Below are 25,130 nucleotides of genomic sequence, written 5' to 3' on the forward strand. Positions count from 1 at the left end.
ACTACCGAATACGCTAAAACGGGTGCCTTAAGCGCGAAATAGGAAACTGTACATTTCATATAGCTTATGTCGCCGGCTGCTCCAGCTCCAGTTCAGCCCATTAACACCATAAACGAAAGATGCATCTTTTAATCCAAACATACAATATGTGATCTACTTCCTTCATCTACAATATAGTGCATATAAATTTGGCAAACTTTTTGGTGTAGGTGTCAAATGATGCATATAAATAAATAATGCAGATAAATTTTGTCTCGAGTCAAATGGTGCAAACTTAGACCAATTGAAAACTATCAACAAATAGAATGACAAATAGATATAATACAAAAATATATATCTTATTGTGTACTCCCTCCGTCCGGAAATACTTGTCATTGAAATGAATGTATCTAGATATATTTTAGTTGTAGATACATCCATTTTCATTCATTTTGATGACAAGTATTTCTGGACGGAGGGAGTATTTACTGATACTAATTTATGGTGTAGGTGTTTTAGGTTTTTTCTATAAACTTGGTCAAACCTTGCACCGTTGACTTGTGAAAAAAAGATTAATAAGCCTTCTTTTTGAAAATGAAGGGGGCAGTCTTTCCGATATTGCCACCAGAATACAACATCGAAAGCAAAATTTTAAAGGCTCTTAGTTCTGTAGGCATTGGAATTGTAATATGAAAATGCCACACTCCTTTGGAAACTAGGCACAACACCTACCCCTTCTGAGTCTGCGGTGTCCAACCTCCTCATACCTGCTTGCTGCAACGCGTGGCCGACGACAAGGATGGATGATCCACTCAGAACATCTACAACTGGGTGCCTCAAACCCTCTTCAAACGCCTGGGAGAACAGCTCGATAACCGACCGATAAAAAAACAAGTCCGACGGACGCCTCAAACGGACCTCAAACATCCGGGTTAACAGACACCCTTCATATCCAGCTAAAATCTGGGACAGATATGGGGTGCCTAGGCACCACCAGGCACGTCTGTCACGTCGGACCCGACAGTCCGACCCCATCACAAATTGCACCAATCCACTCTGACCTATCGATTCCATTTGCTCCTCTCCTCTCTTCTTCCTCTGCGCTGGCCTTCTCGTAGCTACGCTGCCACCCCTTGCTTTGCCATCGTTTGAAGCCTCAACGCCACTAGCACCGGCACTACAGTCCTCCCATTCGCACTCGCCGCCGTAGACATCGTCACCGGCCCGGACACCATTGTGGTACGTCTGGCAATTTTCAGGCCGCACCTTGCCATCTATTTGTTCGACACATTGTACAACTAGATTTACTGTGACTTATTCGTAGGGAACGATGGATTCCGATGCTTCGTCGAATGAGGAGTATGGACCCATGGATCTTGATAAAATGATTGAAAATGAGTTTTTGGATTCGTTGGATTCGAACGAAGAAGTGAAAATGATCATGCTCATGAGCATGCAAGAGGAAATTGACCGACAGGTGAAGCATATTCTCAACTTGAAGGGCTAGATCAAAGGGAGAAGAGTTATTAATCAAGATATGGTCTTTGGAGCACGGTTACTCTACAAGGACTTTTGATCTGGACCCAACTTTTCCTAATGATCCATGGTTTCGTTGTCATTCTCGTATGTGCAAACCATTATTTTTGTGCATTGTGGAAGGAGTGGAGACACACGATGACTACTTCAAGCTCACTAGGGATTGCTATGACCAACTTTCTTTATGTGCTAAGCAGAAATGCACGACTGCTCTGAGGATGCGTGCACTAGGTGTTGTCGCTGATGCTGTTGGTGCGATGGTCCGGATGGGGGGAGAGACATGCCTGAAGACTACTATGAGGTTTGCCCATGCTGTGGTGAATGTGTTTGGAGCAGAGTATCTGGGGGAACCAAATGTGCATGACACATAAAAGATGTTGGCTATTGGAGAGGCAAGATGTTTTCCAGATATGCGAGAATCTATTTATTGCATGCATTGACAATGAAAAAACTGCCCCAAAGGTTTGCGTGGAATGTACCAAGGTCACACCAAAGAGGCCGCCATTATACCGGAAGCAGCGGCATCACAGGAATTATGGATTTGGCATGCTTTAATCAAAATGATTGGTTCTCACAACGATATTAATGTGCTTCAATGATCTTTCGTGTTTAGGAGGCTTTGTAATTAGGGCTGCAAACGAGTCGAGTTCGAGCGAGTTGGAGTTGGCTCAGCTCAACTCATATGAAAATTCGAGCGAGCTCAAACTAAGTGAAGCTCATGATCGAGCTATAGAACATGACTCGTGCTCAGCTTGTAACGATCTCGAGTCGATCTCGAGCTAGTTTCGAGCTAAATGAGATGTAAAAATTATAAATCTATGGATGAAAAACAAAAAAATTAAGGTGAATATGCTGGGAACCTTTGCCAAAAATATAGGATATTTAACACATAGTTGACCACGTGCCATAATTAAGCCTAAATCTTCTCTGCACTTAATTAAGTTTCCATATTAGTTGGTAAATAAAATGGAGAAAAATTATGGACAACATATATGGTAATAAATTATCTTATTTTCATTTAATATATGGCATGATCATATAACATAATGATATTCTGTCGAGCTATCGAGCTAAAATCGAGTGAGCCAACATTGGCTTAGGATCGGCTCGTTTCTCGGTCGAGCTACATAAAGTGTTCAAACTCGGCTTGTTACTATTCGAGTCGATCTCGAGTCGAGTCAAAAAACGAGTCGATCTCGAGCGGCTCACGAGCCTCGAGCATTTCTTGCTGCCCTATTTGTAATGGGGAACCGCCGTCGTGCAACTACGCTCTCAACGGCCACGACTACAACATGGGGTACTATCTTGCCGATGATATCCGTGCTCAGTGGGCGGCATTTGTGAAGACCATATTCGATCCACAAGGCAACAAACAAAGCCACTTTGCAACAATGCAGGAAGCAGCTAGGAAGAATGTGGAGAGGGCTATCGGAGTGCTTCAAGCTTGTTGGGAATTGTTCGTGGAGCTGTAATGATGTGAGACCTAGAAACCTTATGACAGATGATGACATGTTGTATTATTTTACACAATATGATTCACAAAACGAGGGTGATGAGGTAGCCCAAACCATTGATTTTGAAGTGGCTGGAGAACAGGTCCAAATCCCGCAGGATCAAGATGCAAAACAGTTTATGAACTTTCTGCAGATGCATCAGATTCTTCGAGAACATCAGGTGCATGCACAACTACTCAGTGAACTTGTGGAGCATATATGGACCCATAATGATACCAAATAGCTAATGTTTGATTTGTGCACTTAGTATAAATTTTATGTAAGAATTACGTATTTTCGCTACCAACATTTATTATTTACTTACGACATTGACGTGTATGATGGGCGTGCATGGATTTGCATGTATTTGAGAGTCCGGATTTGAGGTATGTGGCTGCTGGGCAGAACATATGAGTGGTGGTCGGACTGCATCCGCGGGCATGCCCGGGCGCGTCCGCGGACGTATAGAGGGGCCGAATTTGGCAAGTCCGGCTCTCATGTTGGTCAAACAGACCTTTGGGGGACGGAGGAGCAACGTTGTAGCATACAAGTGCAGTTCACATAATAGTGTTTAGTACACAAGATTTCATAAGAAGTCTTCAATAGAAGCAGAGGAGCGGGTGTTGTAGATAAAGAAGTTTACACCAGTGAAGATAAGAGATAAAAAGAAAGGTATGACTAGCTTAGTCAAGTGACATAACACATAAGGATGAAGAGAAAAAACTAAAAATAAAAAATTGTATGGATCTTAATGTAAGATCTCATGAGTATAACATCGACTGACACATAATTAAGTCTAAATCCACTCGGGTTTAACAAGACTGCAAAAAGAAATAGGTTGGTATCATACAATTTGGTACAAAAGACTACATAAGAGGTCTTCAGAGCAGCAGAGAAGCGGTCGTTGTAGGTAAAAAAAGTTGACACGAGTGAAGATAAGTGGCAAAAAGAAAGAGGTTGATATCAAAGAGATACAATGAAGGGTTGTGATCATACAAAGAAGTGAAAGTAGATAGTTCAATGGTTAATAGGATCTAGATGATCCAACCTAAAACAGGGGACGTACTTTTGGCTAAGCCACCAATGACAGAATTGGCATGATCTGATTGGTGTTGACTAAAACTAATAAAATTGAAATGAAATAAAATAAAATTAAGTAAACCCTGTACATCAGTTATAAGTCAGTGTCCATCCAAGAAGATTTAGAGTTGAACCCACAATCGGAATGGATATTGAAGCTCTTGGCAGGCTGCCTGGTTTCTCCGATAGTATTCCCTTCTAGAAATCGTTTTAAAAAGCCGCTTGCGATTGAAGCCCTAGTTTTGTGAGATGTCATATTTGTTTAGAACAACCGTCTAGAATGACGGTTTATTATGTAGCGCTTCACAATGAGAAAAGAACTGAAGCCCGCAGCGGCCCTCCTCCCCGATCTGAGTCATCGCGGCGCCGCGATCGTTTCCAGCGACGGCGCAGGGGCGACGTGGTGATGGGAGGAGGCGGCAGAGCTGCGGGCTTCGTGAAAGATCTGGTGGTGCCGGCTGCTCGGTGGGGTTGCATGGTCATGGCGGCGGAGGTCGCAGTGGCCGGCGGTTTGGCCGGTCGGCAGCGGCGGAACATGGCCGATGGCAGCTGCGATGTTCTGTCTGAATCCCAGGGCGACGGCCCTGGATGGTGGCGGCTGGTGAAGCTAGGGCTTCCCGCGGCGGCATGGCGTGGTGCAGTCTCTGTGCAAGACGGATCTGTGACGGCGAGCTGATCTACGGATTGGTTCGGATCAGAGACGGTGACGATCACACGGGATCCATATCGGCGGCTCTCGCGGCTTGGCGAGGCGCCTCCTCCTAGGCTCCAGTGGTGGCACACTCAGACAGTGGCCGGTGCGCTAGGGCTCCTACTATGGCACTGCTGTTGCGGTTGGTCGCCGGATCTAGCCAGCTAGATCTGGGGCTTTGAAGGCGGTCGAGACGATGCACAGGTTGTCGGGTGGATTACTTGGGATCCGGGTGCGAACATGGTCTTCGGTCGATGGCCGGAGCCGGTGATGACGATGCCCTTATCATCGTTTCCTTCATGAATGCATCATTGAGGTGAAGCTCCCAACTCCACTCAATACCTCCGGGGAAAACCCTAGATCAGCTAATCGTATGTTGGCGGCAATCATGTGTCGTTACCCCCTTGGGGGCGGCATTCTTGGAGGTGCACTCGGCCTCGCGGGACCAGCGGACGACATCTTTGGTGGACCGGGGCTTCATCCTACACATTGATGGCGGCGGATCTCGACGGCGTGGCGCAGTGCAGATTCAGCGTTCGATGTGCGAGGGTGGACTCGCGCAGGAGGACGACTGTCTGGCGTCGTGGTGGCGTCGATGGCAGAGAGACCTGGCACGGTAGATGCAACAGTACAACTCTGAAGATAGATTGGTGGCAGGTGGCTGCGGCGGTCTCATACCCGGCAGGCGTCCTAGTTGAGGTGTGTGCCGAAATGGTAGGTGCCCCGTACCCGGTAGGCATCCTGGTTGGGACCTCAGGTCTTAGATGTTTAGGTTTTGCTGCGAGGTCTGTTTGATATTAGGCTCAGACTATCAGCATCCCTTCATTAACTGGATAGGAGTACGACAGATGTTGCCTAGACGATGACTTTAGTCTTACTGTTGTATGACTTTGTAACGTCTTGAGTGAATAATTAATAAAGCGGCCGCATGCATCACCCAGATACAGAAACCGGGTGTCATCCTTTTTTTCTAAAAAAATAAAATAATAAACGTAATTGAACCTTCTTTCTGCCAAAAAAGATGAAGGAAAGGTTGCAATCATCTATCCTGATTTTGAACCTAAGATAATTCCACAATCAGTCCACGATCGACCAAGCTCCAGGTAAGAAAATGATCGCTCGACCGGGGCATCCTTTCTTTGGCTCGATCACGTTCCCGCCATCCGTCTCTCTCAGCGTAGCAGATCAACATTTCCTTGCACAGACTCCAACGCCGCGGTACCAGGCTACGTACTGCGTGAAGGCTTGGGACAAAAGCGGTAAACGACAGCGCGGCTAGCTCCACTGCCTGCCGCCCGAATGAGACAGCTGCTCCATCCGATCCTCGCATACGGACGACGACCAAGCGATCAGCGCGCGCAACCGCCCGGTCGGTCAGTCGGCGCAGCGCCCAGGGATAGCTCGACAGCTCGCCCTCCTCGGAAACGGCGCATTCCCTTTGCCCCAGCCAGCTAGCCGGCGGCTCGATCCACGCCGACGCGCGCAGGTACGGCGTACAGCAGCGGCAGAGCGCGCCTTGGATCCACCGCTGCTCGCCGCACGCGGCACGGCAGGGCACGGCAGGGCCGCCTCAATTTCAAAAAATTTCTCCAGCGTCAGTGGCGCTCAGGGGGCGCAGGCATGCAGAGAGCGCGCCGCAGCGCGCAGCCAGGCGGATCCTTTGGCTGGCCGTGGCCGGATCATCATCGGCCCATCATTCACGCAGCGGCAGGCATGAGGATGGAAAGGCTACGTACCTAGACAACGTGAACCCAGGCCCGGCCCCTGCACCTGCTGCCGCGTGCTGTGCATCCGCTTTGTTTTGCCAGGGCGAGGGCCAGGGCCAGGCTACGTACGTACGCACCCTACAGAACGTAGCGGCAAACAGATTCCTCTGCGTCGCTGACAGCGCGAAATCCCACGCGCTGCTCCATCCTCCCTCGAAAACCGCTCGTTCGCAGACGATTGCCCCCGATCCGGTAAATTTCCCGTGAGGAACTGCAGCATCATATCATTGCCCATTCATTTCTTCATGCATGTCAAAAGAAGAAGAAGGAGAAGGAGCCAGCCAGTGCCGCATCCCGGGTCTGCACGCCACACCTGAACTTTTGCGACGCGCGTAGAGATAGATAGCCCTCCCTCTAGACTCTGTACTTCTTCGTTCAGTCTTCAGTTACAGCGTACGTAGATGAGCTGTTTTTTTCCCAGTCTATGTAGAGGAATTACTTACTGAATGCTGCAAAGGAAGAAGGGAGGTGGATGATGGGCCTGCATCGGATGCCGCCGGGGAGCTGCCAAAGGAGGCCCACACGCGCCGCTTCGTTCCAGGCCCACTGCCCGAGAGCCAGCCCAGAGGAAAAACAAGCGCAGCGCAACCACCAGCTGTATTTATTTTGGCACATGCATGCTATACGTGCTTATATACGCATAATTGCGTACAGATATTATGTAGGTGGTATAGAAACGTAGGAGTATATTGTTGGGTGGTGGTGGCCTGGGCATTTGGCACGTCGGGGCCGGCCGGTCCGGTCCCCCACGGCGTTCGGCTTGGCCGCACAGCTCAAAGCAGTTGTCCATCTCTTTGGGTCGGGGACGGGGAGGGACCAGATACCCTCAACTCCAAGCTACACACACCCGGCCTGGTCCCGAGTCCGGCCCGGTGAACCAACCAGAATCGCAACAACAAGTTGGGAGATCTCCTGTGACAAGCCCCTCCGGCCTTCCACCCATCCCACCCAATTCCTCAACCTACTCTTTCTAGTTCGTACTAAGCTATGAGAAGAAGAAGATTTGTCTCAAAAAAAAAAAGCTATGAGAAGATGGATTTTGATGGGAAACGGACGCACTTAAATACGTTCGGCACGTCCGTACCCTCCCTTTTTCTTCATCAATTACGTGCACGAGCATGGTCCATCCACTTAATTCTCGCATATATAATTCACCCATATTGTCGGGGGCTCAAATCAACAAAATCGTAGCTGCGGCCGCAGGAAACCATAAAATACGAGTGTGGTGTTGCATGTGCAAGAAGAAGAGTTGTGTAGTATACAGAGAACAGCTAGGCTAGCTCCCACATGCGAAAGAAAAGGAAAAACAAGATGTGTTGGTGCGGGGCGGGGAGCGCATGCATATGCATGGCGGCAGAGCGGCCCACGTCGACGGGATGCCCAATCGCAGCGAGGCGCTGTCGGCTTTAATAATTTATTATGACCAGTGCCGTTATGGGCCTGCCCGGCTGGCCTACCACGGCGCCAAGTTGTTGCACCGGTGGTGTGTACGTACGTGATTCCCCTTCCCCTTCCCTCTCTACACACACATCGCTTTCTTATCTTTAGTATTCTCCTCTGTTTTCCCCTGTGGCACCGCACAGCCGAGAGAGAGAAGAGAGTGACAGCGAGATGTGTGTGTATATGCAGCATGTGTCTCTCTCTCTGTGTGTGTGTGTGTGTGTGTGTGTGTGTGTGTGAGGGAGAGGAGAGGAGTTAAAAGGAGGTGAAGAAATGGGGATGGGAATGTGGGCTGGGGGGCCAATAATGGGCCATGCAAATGCATGCAAGCAAGCAAAAGAGCAGCCAGGAGGGGCATGTAGCCCTAGTGTCTTAAAAGGGCTGGGTGGCTACTGAATGAGTGTAGTAGTACTACTGACTTGACTCTGAGGAGGAAAGTGACTAACTGGAGAAAGATGTTGGGCATGCCGCCAGGTGCCATGGCCATATCATAGATATAATCACCACACCACACCACACCACAGTGATTGAGGGCGCTGTGGGGGCTCATCTCATCTCGTCTGGTTGGTCAGATCAGCTCGGATGCGGCAAACTGTGTGGGCCGGCGCCCTCTTGCAAATGCCGGCTAGCTAGCTAGCCATGGCGCCCACACCTCACCATACTTGTGGTGCTAGCATCTGACTATCTGGTATGCATGTCTCATCTGCCCTACCCCAACAAGCAAGAATTGACCATTCAGAGCTCTACTTTACATGTTGTAGTTCATGCCTTAGTTTTCGCTTTCCATCGACCCCTCCCCTCTCCTCCCCATATCGGGCCCCAGCTTAGCTTCTCACACTGGATTTATCGTTCGCTTTGTACAAATGATAAGTAGATTTTTTTTTTGGTAGAGTGGTATTTTTAACACTGCCTGACTGTAATTTTCTTCTTGTAGGGACTGACTGACTGACTGTATTAGGACTGGTATGCACCAGAAAAAAAAAACGTAATGGATAACAAATATCTAGCTATCGAGCGCTTGGAGTTATTGCATGCATCTAATTCTTCTGCAAACCAAGAATTGCTCCTGGTACAAAACTGATCACCCTTCTTCCAGTTCGAGAGTGTCGATCGGATAATCCGTCGCTCGTATTGATTACATTGACAAATTTGCCTGTCCAGATTGTTCAGGTGCACCAGATCGATCAGTCGACCCAACGAAATTATGAAGAGGAAGAAGAATAAGAAGAGAAACAATGACGCGCCATGAGCCTGTGGTGCAGAACAGCACCTGCACCCTGAATATCTAACCTGAGGAAGAAACCGTCAATTTAGCTCCCCATCCCCGGCCCCGGCCGTCACATCCTGTCCCATGTGCCTGAAAATCTTGAGAAGCACGCACATTCGCTCAGGCACACGGACATATCCAAGCACAGTCGCCATCGCTCAACACGTACGTGAATCGACCGATCCAGCCCCGATTAATGAATAACCAAGCATCCATTCGATCATGTGTGGTGTGATTGTTCTCAGGCGGATAGAGCGCCATTGCCTATATGGCCATATGGGGCATGCTGCCCATAGCGCTTGGTACGACACGATACGATCCAGCCTTGTTTAATTGGCAAGTGCACCAACGTACGCATGCAGATGCAGGGACCGGCCTGCCCCTTTCTTTGCAAAGGAGGTTTTCTCCAATCGGAGGAGAAGAAACTGACGCATGATTGGGCGCACTACACACGCCCACGTCGACGGATCATACAAAAATGTGGTGTATGTGCAAAGGATTAAAGATAGATAGAGATATCAAAAGAGCCGGTTAAAAAAAACCGGAGAATCTATAGAGAGCGAAAGAAGCAAAAGAAAAAAAACCTTAACGGCTTGTAATCACGCATGCACAGCTCTCTCGATCAATTTATCTCCCTTTTTTCCCTCTTTAATTTGCAGCTGCAGATCGATTGAGGACCGGTGTATGTGCATGCAGGAAAAGGCGGGTGTATGGGTCAGCTATGTCGTGTGTTGTGCCGCGCACTAGTGGAGAAAAGCCGCCTTTGATCCATTCCTGGGGTGCGATTAGATACGCTGATTAGGACGTAGTGATCGATCGACAAGGGCTAGGAGGCTTAAAAAACGGAGGGAGCAAGTACCAGTAGATGTAATTGAGATGGTGCCTACTAGCAGATGGTGCTGGATGATCTGGAAGACCGACGCTTCGTCACTTGTCCATGCATATGCTGTTTGATCTCCCAATGTGCCAGCCTTCAAGTGTGGAGTTGGCAGTGTCATACTCGTAATGTTTTTACTGGTGAAAATGAAAACTGCCATCCTTTTGGTGCACCTGGTTCCAACCTAGCTTAGAGTAAGACTAGGCATAGTGAGAGTAAATTCAACAGTAATATTAAGTCCAACTCAGCAAATTTACTTATGTGGCAATGCGTTAATGAGAAAAGAGGTAGTATCAGTTACTTACTAGCTAGTTACTGTAACATCACACGTCCCAATGCAATATGAATCTATAACCTAATAAATGAAGCTTTGTATGACACCATACTTATGTTACTACCCACTAGGAATATGCGTATGTTACTAATATATACTCCCTCCGTCCGTGAATAAGTGTACTTCTAGCTTTTGTCCTAAGTCAAAGTTTTAAAATTTTGACCAACTATATACAAAAGAATAGTAACATATATGACATCAAATTGATATATTATGAAAGCACAATTCAAAACGAACCTAGTGATAGTAATTTAGTGCCATAAATGTTGCTACTTTTTTCTATAAAGTTGGTCAAGGTTTTAAAACTTTGACTTAAGACAAAAACTAGAAGTACACTTATTCGTGGACGTAGGGAGTACTCTTCATTGTGGCTAGTCTAAGTGCCTGTTTGGTTCCAATAAGTCACCTGACTTATAAGTCAGGTGACTTAAAACCAATGACTTATAAGTCAACGCCTGTTTGGTTGTCACCTGACTTATAAGTCACCTGACCGCACCTTTCCACCTTGTTTTTTAATGTAAAGGTAATGGGACCCACGTAAAAAAGGGTGACTTATAAGTTTTAAATTGGGGTGGAGCAACTTATGACTTATAAGTTGGGGTGACTTATAAGTCAGGTCCGTTTGGCAAAATAAGCCACTTTTTTCACTTTTCGACTTATAAGTTGGTGACTTATTTGGAACCAAACATGCCCTAAATAATAGGTCATATCAAGGTACAGTTAACAATAGTATCACTGTCGTCCTTCGTTGACCCTGGTGCGGACAGCTTCATGCTACTTTCCTCGGGAGTAGATCCATCGGAAGAAGAAGAATGGCGAAAGGGCTGGCTTGTCCGGGACTACATGTCACTCTCGCGTGACAAGCGTGATTGGAGGCGTGGAAAAACAATGAGCAAAAGTTATCACCTGTACGAATTTTCTTTTACTTACAAGACACCAATAACTGGCGATCGTTGCTCTCAAACGAACGTTTTCGTTCGTCAGTGGAGCAGCTCCAGCGAACGATTCGGCCACCCATCATCCATTGCCAGGAGTAGGCCCCGGGCGAACCTCCATTGGGCCGGAGGCACAGTTTACTGTTTTTCTTAAATGCCACATAAATAAATATTTTCCTATTAAATAAACAGAGGAAAAAAATGAAATTACAAGTGCCATGATATGAAAACTGAAAATTGCCATGGGACTTTGTAAAACTGCCATGCCAGTATTCCAAATTGCAGTAAAAGAAAATGCCATCTCTCAATATTAAAATTGTCGTCCCTCTTAAAATAATAAATGTCATCCTCACTATAATAATTTTTTAATCATATTATAAATAAAAAATGGCATGCTTTTATAAATAAAACCGTTATCCTCTTATAATAAAAATGCCATCCTTTTATCTTATAAATAATAAAATGCCATCCTCTTATAATAACAATGTCATCTTCTAAATATTAAAAATGCCATCCTCACAAAAATAAAAATGCCATCCTATTATAAAAATGTCATGCTCATACAAAATATAAAAATGCCATCTTCTTATCCTATAAACAAAAAAATACCATCCTCTTACAATAAAAATGCCATCCTCTTAAATAATAAAAATGCCATACTCAAAATAACAAAAATGCCATCCTACTGTAAAAAATGACTTTCTCTTACAAAATAAAATTGGCATCATCTAATAATAAAAATTCCATCCTCTTATAATAAGAAATCATATCTTCTTATAATAGAAATGTCATCCCTCTTATAATAAGAAATGCCATCTTCTTATAAAGAAAACAGTACCTTGAGAAAGTAAAATAGAGATTTTTTGGGAAAAAAACTTAAAAAATGCCAGGTTATATATAATATTTGTTTTAACACAAATATTCATGAAAAACCTCTCCGACCCAATGGCAAAAAGGCCCACACCTCATGAGAGGTCTTGAGTTCGAGACCTTGCCCCGCGCACGCGTGTCACAATTTTTGAAAAAAAAATGGTAAACGAGCTTTCGTCGGGAATCGGTGGATAATGAACGTCTCCAGCCATGCGACATGGCATCCCCATGTGTCAAGGTTCGTGTGATGGTGACAGGGGCGTTTGTTGGGGTTGTCCTATTGGAAATATGCCCTAAAGGAAATAATATTATATTATTATATTTTCATTATTCATAATTAAGTGTTTATATTTCGTGCTATAACTAATATGATTCTGGAATATTTGATTCAGTGGAAAACTTATGCGCGCGTGTGAAATGATAAACGGTAAACAATATGTTCCCGGTCTCGCCTCTAAGACCGGCTCAAGTATTGTTGGTGATCATGTCTTTTCAGATCTTAGGATATTGTTGAGTGTAACGATAGTCTTAAAACAACATTGAGGGTATGATGTTAGAAGAACGATCATATTGAATCGACCCAAACTTGTCTGTTATACTTTGTGATTATATCGCTGAAATCATTTGTTATAACACAGAGTGTTAGCATGTGTTTTAGTTCCTCAGACCATGAGAGTGTCTCGGCCACTTCCTACCAGACGGTGGACTTTGGGGTTGCTCAAACGTCATTTGCAACAAGGTGATCATAACGACAACTTTCAGATTCACCGGAAAGTTTGACAAGTGACCGGATAGCTCGAGAGTGGGATTTGCCCCTCCAATGATAGAGATATATTCTTAGGGCCCTCTCGATGTAACGGCATCCATCATCGTCTGGCCAGATACAGGTGACTACATCATAGAGATGTCAGAACACGTTAACGGGAAAGAAGAAGAAAACTGGTAATGGGAGTAACGGTATAGTGAGCATGGTGATGACTCAAGAGGATACCGGGTTTTGTAAAGTATCACGAAGCAAAGGAAACATCACATGATAACCAAAGGTTCACTTGAATATCAGAGTCAAGTAAACATAGGGACCGATATGGATGTCCACGGTTCCGCTATTGGTCATTGAGCTTACGGGGTCAAAAGCTTAAGGCAATCATGATTTGTTGAGTGTTAGTAGGACGAGAGTATCAAGGATTTATTTCTGGAATCGTTTCATTAATATTTGGAATACTTCGGAGAGGATCCGAAAGGGTTTCAGGGTCATCAAAAGAGTTTCAGATGTTTGCAGAAATGTTCAGGTGTGAGGACACTTTGGCTGGGCCAAGGAATACGGCCCAGAGGTCTGAGGTTAGTGCAAAAGGAGTTTTGCGAAGGGCAGGGGCCAGACGCCAGGGTCCTTGACGTGTGGTATTGGGCCAAACGCCGAGGTCCGTGGCGTTTTCGAAAACGCTAGGAACCTTGGCATTTCATGCTGGAATCCGAGGAGGACTCTTCCTTCTGTACCAAACCGAATTTGGGGAGGCTCCCTCCCCAAGTTACGACCTCAGGGCTCAACATATAAATAGAGGGGCAGGGATAGCCCCTAGGACACAAGTTTTGGAGCCTCCTCTAGTTGATCTAGTTCTAGTTCTTGTTAGTCCTAGTTGAATTGACAACTCAACTGCTAATACTTGCAAATATTATTTGGCCCCCCTTGTGTCTAATCAATAAATTTGGGTTGAATACTCTATCCTCAAAAACTGTTGTGATCCCCTATACTTGTGGGTTATCATTTATGCAAAATGTCTAACACATAACACTTGGGAGCAATATTACATCAAGGATGATTATCTAATGAGAGCTAACAAGCTTTGTATCCCCGAGTCAGCTCTTTGTTTGTTGCTTTTGCAAGAGGCTCACGGTGGAGGATGATGTCGGCTAGGACTACGTCGGTATTTCCCCAAAGAGGAAGGGATGATGCAGCACAGCGACGGTAGGTATTTCCCTCAGTGATGAAACCAAGGTTATAGAACCAATAGGAGAACCAAGCAACACAACATAAACAGCCCCTGCACACAAATAACAACCACTCGCAACCCGACGTGTTAAAGGGGTTTTCAATCCCTTTCGGGTAACGGCGCCAGAAATTGGTGCGTGGACGGAAGAAAGTTGTAATAGATTGAATAAATAGATCATGAATAAAATAAAGTGCAGCAAAGTATTTTTGTATTTTTTGGTTTAACAGATCTGAAAATAAATGCAAAGAAAAAGTAGATCGCAAAGGCAAATATATGAGAAAGAGACCCGGGGGCCGTAGGTTTCACTAGTGGCTTCTCTCGAGAAAAATAGCAAACGGTGGGTGAAAAAATTACTGTGGGTAATTGATAGAACTTCAAATAATCCCGACGATATCTAGGCAATGATTATTATATAGGCATCACGTCCAAGATTAGTAGACCGACTCCTGCTTGCATCTACTACTATTACTCCACACATCGACCGCTATCCAGCATGCATCTGGTGTATTAAGTTCATGGAGAAACGGTGTAATGCAATAAGAACGATGACATGATGTAGACAAGATCTATCTATGTAGAGATAGACCCCATCGTTTTATCCTTAGTAGCAACGATACATACATGTCGGTTCCCCTTCTGTCACTGGGATCAAGCACCGTAAGATCGAACCCACTACAAAGCACATATTCCCATTGCAAGATAAATAGATCAAGTTGGCCAAACAAAACCCAAATATCGGAGAAGAAATACGAGGCTATAAGAGATCATGCATAAAAGAGATCAAAGAAACTCAAATACTTCCATGGATATAAAAAGATATAACTGATCATTAACTCAAAGTTCATTAGATCCCAACAAACACACCGCAACAAGAGTTACATCATATGGATCTTCAAGAGACCATTGTATTGAGAATTCAGTGAGAGAAAGAGAGGAAACCATCTAGCTACTAACTACGGACCCGAAGGTCTACAAAGAACTACTCATGCATCGTCGGAGAGGCCCAATGGAGGTGGTGAACCCCATCCGAGATGGTGTCTAGATTGGGTCTGGTGGTTCTGGACTCTGCGGCGGCTGGATCAATATTTTGTCAACTTCCCTAGGGTTTTGGGAATATTGGGGGTATTTATAGAGCAAAGAGGCGGTACGGGGGGCACCCGAGGTGGGCACAACCCACCAGGGCGCGCATGGGCCTCCTAGCACGCCCTGATGGGTTGTGCTCTCCTCGGAGCACCCCCCCAGGCGCAGCCAGGGCCCATTAGGTGTCTTCTGGTCCATAAAAAATCTCTGTAAAGTTTTGTGATGCCCCCAATTTGACCGTACACTAATCATACACGCAAACGTGTACGATCAAGATCAGGGACTCACGGGAGGATATCACAACACAACTCTACAAATAAAATAAGTCATACAAGCATCATATTACAAGCTAGAGGCCTCAAGGGCTCGAATACAAGAGCTCGATCATAGACAAGTCAGCGGAAGCAACAATATCTGAGTACAGACATAAGTTAAACAAGTTTGCCTTAAGAAGGCTAGCACAAACTGGGATACAGATCGAAAGAGGCGTAGGCCTCCTGCCTGGGATCCTCCTAAACTACTCCTGGTCATCGTCAGCGGGCTGCACGTAGTAGTAGGCACCTCTGGTGTAGTAGGAGTCGTCGTCAATGGTGGCGTCTGGATCCTGGGCTCCAACATCTGGTTGCGACAACCAGGTAGAAGGGATAAGGGAAAAGAAGGAGAAAGCAACCGTGAGTACTCATCCAAAGTACTCGCAAGCAAGGAGCTACACTACATATGCATGGGTGTAAAGGGCCATATCGGTGGACTGAACTGCAGAATGCCAGAATAAGAGGGGGATAGCTAATCCTATCGAAGACTACGCTTCTGGCAGTCCCCGTCTTGCAGCATGTAGAAGAGAGTAGGCTGAAGTCCTCCAAGTAGCATCGCATAGCATAATCCTACCCGGCGATCCTCACCTCGTCGCCCTGTTAGAGAGCGACCACCGGTTGTATCTGGCACTTGGAAGGGTGTGTTTTATTAAGTATCCAGTTCTAGTTGTCATAAGGTCAAGGTACAACTCCGGGTCGTCCTTTTACCGAGGGACACGGCTATTTGAATAGATTAACTTCCCTGTAGGGGTGCACCACATTTCCCAACACGCTCGATCCCCTCTATCCGGACACACTTTTCTGGGTCATGCCCTGCCTCGGAAGATCAACACGTCGCAGCCCTACCTAGGCACAACAGAGAGGTCAGCATGCCGGTCTAAATCCTATGGCGCAGGGGTCTAGGCCCATCGCCCATTGCACACCTGCATGTTGCGTACGCGGCCGGTGAGCAGACCTAGCAACCTCCATTACAAAGGAAGTTGCGTTACATGGTCCAACTCGGTGCGCGCCGCTCGGTCACTGACGTCACGAAGGCTTCAGCTGATACCACGACGTCGAGTGCCCATAACTGTCCCCGCGTAGATGGTTAGTGTGTATAGGCCAGTATGAAGGAAATATGCCCTAGAGGCAATAATAAAGTTATTATTTATTTCCTTATATCATGATAAATGTTTATTATTCACGCTAGAATTGTATTAACCGGAAACATAATACATGTGTGAATACATGGACAAACAAAGTGTCACTAGTATGCCTCTACTTGACTAGCTCGTTGATCAAAGATGGTTATGTTTCCTAACCATAGACATGAGTTGTCATTTGATTAACGGGATCACATCATTAGGAGAATGATGTGATTGACTTGACCCATTCCGTTAGCATAGCACTTGATCGTTTAGTTTGTTGATATTGCTTTCTTCATGACTTATACATGTTCCTATGACTATGAGATTATGCAACTCCCATTTACCGGAGGAACACTTTGTGTGCTACCAAACGTCACTGGGTGATTATAAAGGTGCTCTACAGGTCTCTCCGAAGGTACTTGTTGGGTTGGCGTATTTCGAGATTAGGATTTGTCACTCCGATTGTCGGAGAGGTATCTCTGGGCCCTCTCGGTAATGCATGTCACTTAAGCCTTGCAAGCATTGCAACTAATGAGTTAGTTGCGGGATGATGTATTACGGAATGAGTAAAGAGACTTGCCGGTAACGATATTGATCTAGGTATTGAGATACCAACGATCGAATCTCGGGCAAGTAACATACCGATGACAAAGGGAACAACATATGTTGTTATGCGGTCTGACCGATAAAGATCTTCGTAGAATATGTAGGAGCCAATATGAGCATCCAGGTTCCGCTATTGGTTATTTACCGGAGACGTGTCTCGGTCATGTCTACATTGTTCTCGAACCCGTAGGGTCCGCACGCTTAACGTTACGATGATAGTTTCATTATGAGTTTATATATTTTGATGTACCGAAGATTGTTCGGAGTCCCGGATATGATCATGGACATGACAAGGAGTCTCGAAATGGTCGAGACATAAAGATTGATATATTGGACGGCTATATTCGGACACTGGAAGTGTTTCGGGTGATTTCGGAGAAAGCCGGAGTGCCGGAAGGGTTACCGGAACCCCCCGGGGAAGTATTGGGCCTTTGTGGGCCTGAGGGGAGAGAGAGGGCAGCAGCCCAGGAGGTGGCGCGCCCCCTCCCATGGGGAGTCCGAATTGGACTAGGGGAGGGGGGCGCGGCCCCTCTTTCCCTCTCCCTCTCTTTCCTTCCCCCTTCTCTCTTCCTAGTTCGACTAGGAAAGGGGAGTCCTACTCCTACTAGGAGGAGGACTCCCCCTCCTTGGCGCGCCCCAAGGGCCGGCCGGCCTCTCTCCCTTTCTCCTTTATATACGGGGGCAGAGGGCGGCTAAGGGAGTCCTGGATTAGGGGGTGTTCGGGTAGCCGGACTATACCTTCAGCCGGACTCCAGGACTATGAAGATACAAGATTGAAGACTTCGTCCCGTGTCCGGATGGGACTTTCCTTGGCGTGGAAGGCAAGCTTGGCGATGCGATATTCAAGATCTCCTACCATTGTAACCGACTCTGTGTAACCCTAACCCTATCCGGTGTCTATATAAACCGGAGGGTTGTAGTCCGTAGGGAATCAACTCCATACAACAATCATACCATAGGCTAGCTTCTAGGGTTTAGCCTCCTTGATCTCGTGGTAGATCTACTCTTGTACTACCCATATCATCAATATTAATCAAGCAGGAGTAGGGTATTACCTCCATCGAGAGGGCCCGAACCTGGGTAAAAACATCGTGTCCCTTGTCTCTTGTTACCATCCGGCCTAGACGCACAGTTCGGGACCCCCTACCCGAGATCCGCCGGTTTTGACACCGACATTGGTGCTTTCATTGAGAGTTCCTCTGTGTCGTCGCCTTTAGGCCCGATGGCTCCTTCGGTCTTCAACAACGACGCAGTCCAGGGTGAGACTTTCCTCCCCGAACAGATCTTCGTCTTCGGCGGCTTCGCACTGCGGGCCAATTCGCTTGGCCACCTTGAGCAGATCGGAAGCTACGCCCCTGGCCATCAGGTCAGGTTTGGAAGCCTAAACTACACGGCTGACATCCGCGGTCTTCGACGGATTTGAGCCACAGCCAAGCGTGCCGCACTGTCTCGATGGGCATGATATAGCTCTGCCGCCGAACAGCGCCTTGGAGGCCGCACACGCATTGGTTTCGACCATTGATTCGGAACCTACTGCGCCGATCGAGGATCAACGGTTGGATGCTGCCTCAGGGGCTGCGATCTCAGAAGCGATCGAGCCGAACTCCAGCCCCGTACTTCGCATGGCCCGTGACTCCGAGGAGCTGGATTCCTCTGCGAACTCCGAGCCCCCCGCGCCCCTGCCAATCAAATCCGATTAGGCGCCGGTAATGGAGTTCACCACAGCGGACATCTTTCAGCATTCGCCTTTTGGCGACATCCTGAATTCTCTAAAGTCTCTCTCGTTGTCAAGAGAGCCCTGGCCGGACTACGGTCAGCAAGGATGGGATGCGGACGATGAAGAAATCCAAAACCCACCCACCACCCACTTATAGCCACTGTCGACGATCTAACCGACATGCCCGATTTCGGCTCTGAAGATATCGACAGCATGGATGATGATGGAGGAGATACCGACGAACCAACGCCCATAGGGCATAGGACAGCCACCTCATCTCACGATGTGTACATGGTGGACACCCCTAAGGGAAGCGACAATGAGGAAAAAGGGGATGGGACGAGAGATCGACCCCCCGAAAAGCAATCAAAGCGTCGGCGTAAACGCCGAACCAAGCCCCGCCTCGACAAAAACCCAGCCATAGAGCAGAACGAGCCGGTAGATGACGAGCAGGCCTTAAAGCAACCGTCCAAACAGGGAAACACGGATAGAGAAACCGAACATCCCTCCCCCGGCGAAAACGGCATTCCGGACGACCTTACGCCAAATAAACCTATGGAGCAGAAGAATCTCCATGAAATGCCATTGCAACTGCACGCAGCCTAAAAAAGCAGAAGCGGAAGCTAAAGACAGCGGAAGACGCACTTCGGATCAGATGGAGCAAGGTAATCAATGCCACAGATAAGTACGGCGACAGTCGCCGCACTAAGAGCTATCCGAAAAGAAAGCTACTACCTGAATTCGACGAAGAGGCCTCAGAGCCCTCGCATTCAAAAAATGAAAAAGCCACACGGTTGGATAGACGACCCCATAAAGCGACAAGCGGCGCCGCACCTAAATCGGCATGCGACCCTCTTAAGGATTCGCATCATGGCCCAGTCAGGTCCATTTACGGGCCAAGAAAGCAAGCTCTTGTAAGCAACACTATGAAGCCATCATTAGAATCCGGCATACCCAAATACAGGGGCGCCGCACACCCCCTATGTTTCACCGATGAGGTCCTGGACTATGAATTCCCAGAGGGATTCAAACCCGTAAACATAGAGGCATCTGGATCGAGGATTATATCCTCCACATACACATGGCCAGAGGAGATGATCTCCACGCCATAAAATACCTACCCCTTAAGCTTAAAGGGCCAGCCTGGCACTGGCTTAAAAGCCTTCCCGAAAACTCAATTGGAAGCTGGGAAGAGCTCGAGGATGCTTTTCGAGCAAAATTTCAAGGGACCTATGTCCGCCCTCCGAATGCAGACGATCTTAGTCACATAACTCAACAACCCGGAGAATCAGCTCGGCAGTTCTGGAATAGATTCCTCACTAAAAAGAATCAGATAGTCGACTGTCCGGACGCCGAAGCCTTAGCAGCTTTCAGACATAACGTCCGAGACGAATGGCTCGCCAGACACCTCGGCCAAGAAAAGCCTAGAACAATGGCCGCACTAACAAGCCTCATGACCCGCTTTTGTGTAGGGGAGGACAGCTGGTTGGCAAGGTGCAGCCCCAGCGACCCAAGTACATCTAAAACAAGGGATGGAAACGGAAGACCGCGATGCAACAAGGACCGTCGCCGGACTAAGGACAGAAGTCCGAAGAGCACGGCAGTCAATGCCGGATTCAAAGGCTCACGACAAAATCAGGAAAAATCGCCCCCCAGGATAACAGGGACGATCCATCCAACCTAAATAAAATCCTGGACAGGATATGTCAGATACACAGTACTCCGGGGAAGCCTGCTAACCATACCCACAGAGACTGTTGGGTCTTCAAACAATCCGGCAGACTTAATGCCGAACACAAGGGGCTCGACACACTAAGCGAAAACGAGGACGAACCCCAACAGCAGAGCACCAGGAAAAAAAAGAACTTCTCAAAAGAAGTAAAAACAGTGAACTCACTTCACATAACAAAACGTGCGGTGCCCGTAAAGGTACACACCACACGGCCCATCCCCAAAGGATCCTGCCACTGGTTGTCAAAACCGATCACTTTCGGTCAGCTAGATTATTCTAGGAATATCAAGAATGTAGGATGGACTGCCTTGATACTCGATCCAATAATTGGCGGACTCAAGTTTTCAAATGTCCTTATGGACGGCGGCAGCGGACTAAACCTGATATATCAAGATACAATACAGCACATGGGGATAAACCCAACAAGAATCCGCCGCAGCAAAACCTCCTTTCAAGGGGTAATACCTGGTCCGGACACCCATTGTACGGGTTTTCTCCGGCTCACAGTCACATTCAGCTCTGCCGATAACCTCCGCCGCGAAAAGCTGACCTTCCACGTCGTCCCGTTCTCAGGTCGCTATCAAGCACTGCTGGGACGTGAAGCTTTCGCTCGCTTTAACGCAATACCACACTATGCATCTCTTACGCTTAAGATGCCGGTCCACGAGGCATCATCTCTTTGATGGGGAAGCACTAAAAGTGCGCCTCCCCAAGCGGAGGACAGTGCGACCGCTTTAACAGCCGCACAGCAAAATGGCCTCACCGGCCAAAAAACTTCAAAATAGGTCATTTAAAGACCACGAACGCGGATAGACGAGTTCGGTGCAAAATCATCATTGATACAGGCCTACAAGCCATATACCCCGGCACTAGGGGCTCCACACATATACAAGAAGAGATAATAAAGCTCAAACTTACATATCTTACTTTATACTTTGCTTATTTTAAACTTTTCTGGCACGACTCATTTTGAACTCAGTTACTCTCTTTTACAGATGAACGTCGTGCGGCGCTCGTCCAGGATATGGCACAACGGAGACACAGGTGCATACATGCATTAGGGACCCGTCCTAAAGGATTCTTTTCAGATTAAGACCCTGCGTAAACCTTTTTTACTGTCTCTTGTTGCTACACATCCCCTGGTTTTTCTTTCTAATATAACCAAGGAGGAGGCTGGCGTCTTGTCATGTGGCCACGTCAGAATTTTTGCACGTACCTGGACACTAGGGGCTTTTTCAATAAAGAGTGTTGTTTGGCCCGCACTCATAAAGACCGAACACCTTAGGGAGTGTTCGGCGTCACGAGTTTTGGCATTATATGCATCAGCTCCGAATCATGTCTTTGGTCAAATGTTGGGTTGCCCGGCTCCTGAGTTCGGCTACCTTACGTTCCGCTCTATCGGCTAAGGTAGCACCAGGAGAACTACTGCGATTGTGCCCCCGGTTCGGCCAAGGCGAGCACCTCAGTAGAGAAAGCCGAAAACTGACTGTCATGATGTAGCGTGAGACTGGTCAGCCACTCGATGACCGATCGGAATCTATCGGATTCCTCCGCTTTGATGAAGGACCGCTTCCCGGTTAGGCACATACGCACCCCGAATTCGGACGAGCGCAGTTGCCACCAAGGAGCTACCTAAAGAGTCTCATTTTCAAACTCCTATGGCCAAGTGAAAGTGTTAAAGCATTATAGTCTGGTTGCCTGGCCCGCTGCGCTACCTCCTTTGTAGGACCAAGACGTTGGGTTAAGTGTGAAAATGTGTCTTCTGCGAGCACCCCCGCACTATGTGCGTGGGGGCTGAAGCCAACGACTGCCATCTTTCAGATCCTATACATACATATATATATATATATCTTAAAACGGCCGCATAGAAGGTGTTTACAATACTTGGAGGCACAAGTATAAAATAGGCCACTACAGTTTATCAAAATATTACTTTATAATTACATATGCTATCATAACATAGCATCTTTCGGGCACTGCGTCTCTATTACACGAGCGTCTTCAAGAACTTCCTGAAAATAGTGCTCGGAGGGTACTCGGCTTTGGTCCGAATCTCGGGACGCAACAACGGTGGTCTCCATCTCTGCCCAGTATGTCTTAACACGGGCTAGAGCCATCCTAGCACCCTCTATGCATGCTGACCTCTTAATTGCATTTATACGTGGCACCGCGTCAAGGAATTGCTGCACCAAGCTAAAATAACTCTTTGGCTCCGATCTCCCCGGCCACAGATGATCCATGACGTACTTCATGGCGAGTCCGGACAACCTATTCAGTTCGGCCCACTGAGCCAAACGATCATCCACTGCTAGTGGACGCTCTGGATTTTGAAACTGCGACCAGAAAAGCTTTTCCACTTCACAATCTTTCTGATCTCGAAAGTGTTCGGTCGCATCAGCGGCACTTGTTGCCAAGTCCAGATAGGTATCCTTCACACTCCACATCCGGTCCAACGGAGCAAACTTCGGATCACAAAACTTCCTCCGCAGCATAAAGGGCTTTCCAACCGCAATCTGTTCGGCCTGACGCAGCTCCTCTTTCGCAGCTCTCATCGCAGAGCGAGCGTCCTTGGCATCGGCAACGGCCTTCTCCAAATCCGTTTGTCTCGCCCCGTCTTCTTTTTCAAGAAGTTCGCAATGGTCTGCAGTGCTCTTTAACTTCTCGGCCATCTCGGACATCTCCTCTTTGCTTCGGCAGTGAGCAGCCTGTTCGGCTCTCAGCTCTTCAAGGGCCTTCTTGGCAGCCACATCGCTTTTTCTGGCTTGCTCCTTAGCTCGGGCAAGTTCTGCCCTAAGATTCTCCATGGCGGCCGCACCATCTGCGTCAAGCACACACATTGTAAGACACTGGCATGAAGCTCCTCTTACCTAATGCCGGCCGAAGAATTACATACCTTGAGCCTCATCAAGCCGCTTGTTGACAAGCGCGATGTCGGCATCTGCCACGTCCAGTTGCCGCTTTAGTTCGGCCACATCATCAGTTCGGCTCGATTCCGGACACCTCGCCACCTACATTCAAAGGCGACATCTTAGACCTGGGATTATGATCCTCTACGTGCCGTCATTTCTTGACAACACGCAGAGTCTCAGGGGCTACTATCTACACAGGGCGCATCTTATTTATGCGCAACTGACAAAAGTGTACATTATCTAACGTACCTCAATACCCGTTAGTAAATTCTTGACGGCCTCATGCAATCTGCTTTCTGCAGATGAAATCCTTTCAATCACCGTGCCATCAAGGCACGGTGCTCTTCTGAGATAGAAGCTCGCCCCAGCAAAATCTTTAGTTCCTCCGGCCGAGCACCAGACGGTGCCGGACTTGCCCTATGGCCTCTTTCGAGGGCCGGACGCGGAGAACTTCGGGGGGCCGCACTGCCGCCTCCCATCCTGGCCGGATTCGGAGAAACCCTCCGCGACGACACCTCAGGGTCGCCTGCCTCGCTAGGCGGTACGGCAGGAGGAGGCGTCCCGCTCTCCATCATCTCCGGAAGAAGATCCCCCGAAGATGAGCTCTGCTGAGAAGGGCTGAGGTCCGAGCTACAAGGTAAAATTTCAGTTAAATCTGCTCAGATATAAATTAAGGATTTCTCTTGTCCCTCAAAAGGAAAATCTCTCTCTACTTACGGCTCGCTGGAGGTCTGATCCCCTTGAAGGCATAGTCCGGCCGAGGAACTCTCCGGCGCCGGACCCTCTAACAAGGATTTTCTCCCCCGTTTCGAGGCCATCGTCTCCGGGTCGTCAGAGGCAGCTCTCTTTTTCCCCTTAGGAGAGGAATTGTCGGTTCCTCCCTTCGGAGCAGCCTCCTTCGAGGAGGCCGTAGCTTCCTTGTCCTCCCCCTCCAAAGGCATTATCTCCAGCATCCTGACGAGCACGGGATCCGGTCTGGTTTCAGGAAGGGGAGCCGGACACCTGATCAGCTTTGCCTTCACTATCCACTCCTGTTTAAAAGGATGGCTCTTTTAGGGGCAAGTTTATGACAATTATACGAATAGGAAGTCTGGGCACGAGGTTGCTTACTTGAGTATCCGGGCGATTGCAGCTTAGGCCTGCGTCCTCGGTTAAATCCGGACACATCTCTTGTGATCTGAAGAACAGTCTATACATCTCCGCGGGCGTTGCGCCCATAAAGTTCTGGAGAGCTCGCGGTCCCTCTGGATTAAACTCCCACAGGCGAAGGGGGCGATGTTTGCCAGGCAATATTCGGCGAATCAGCATGACCTGCGTCACCTTGACCAGGTTGAGGTCTCCTTCTAAGAGATCCCTGATGCGGCCCTGCAACAGGGGCACGTCTTTGGATAA

This window comes from Triticum urartu, chromosome 4, assembly GCF_003073215.2.
Source record: "Triticum urartu cultivar G1812 chromosome 4, Tu2.1, whole genome shotgun sequence".
Taxonomy (NCBI): Eukaryota; Viridiplantae; Streptophyta; class Magnoliopsida; order Poales; family Poaceae; genus Triticum; species Triticum urartu.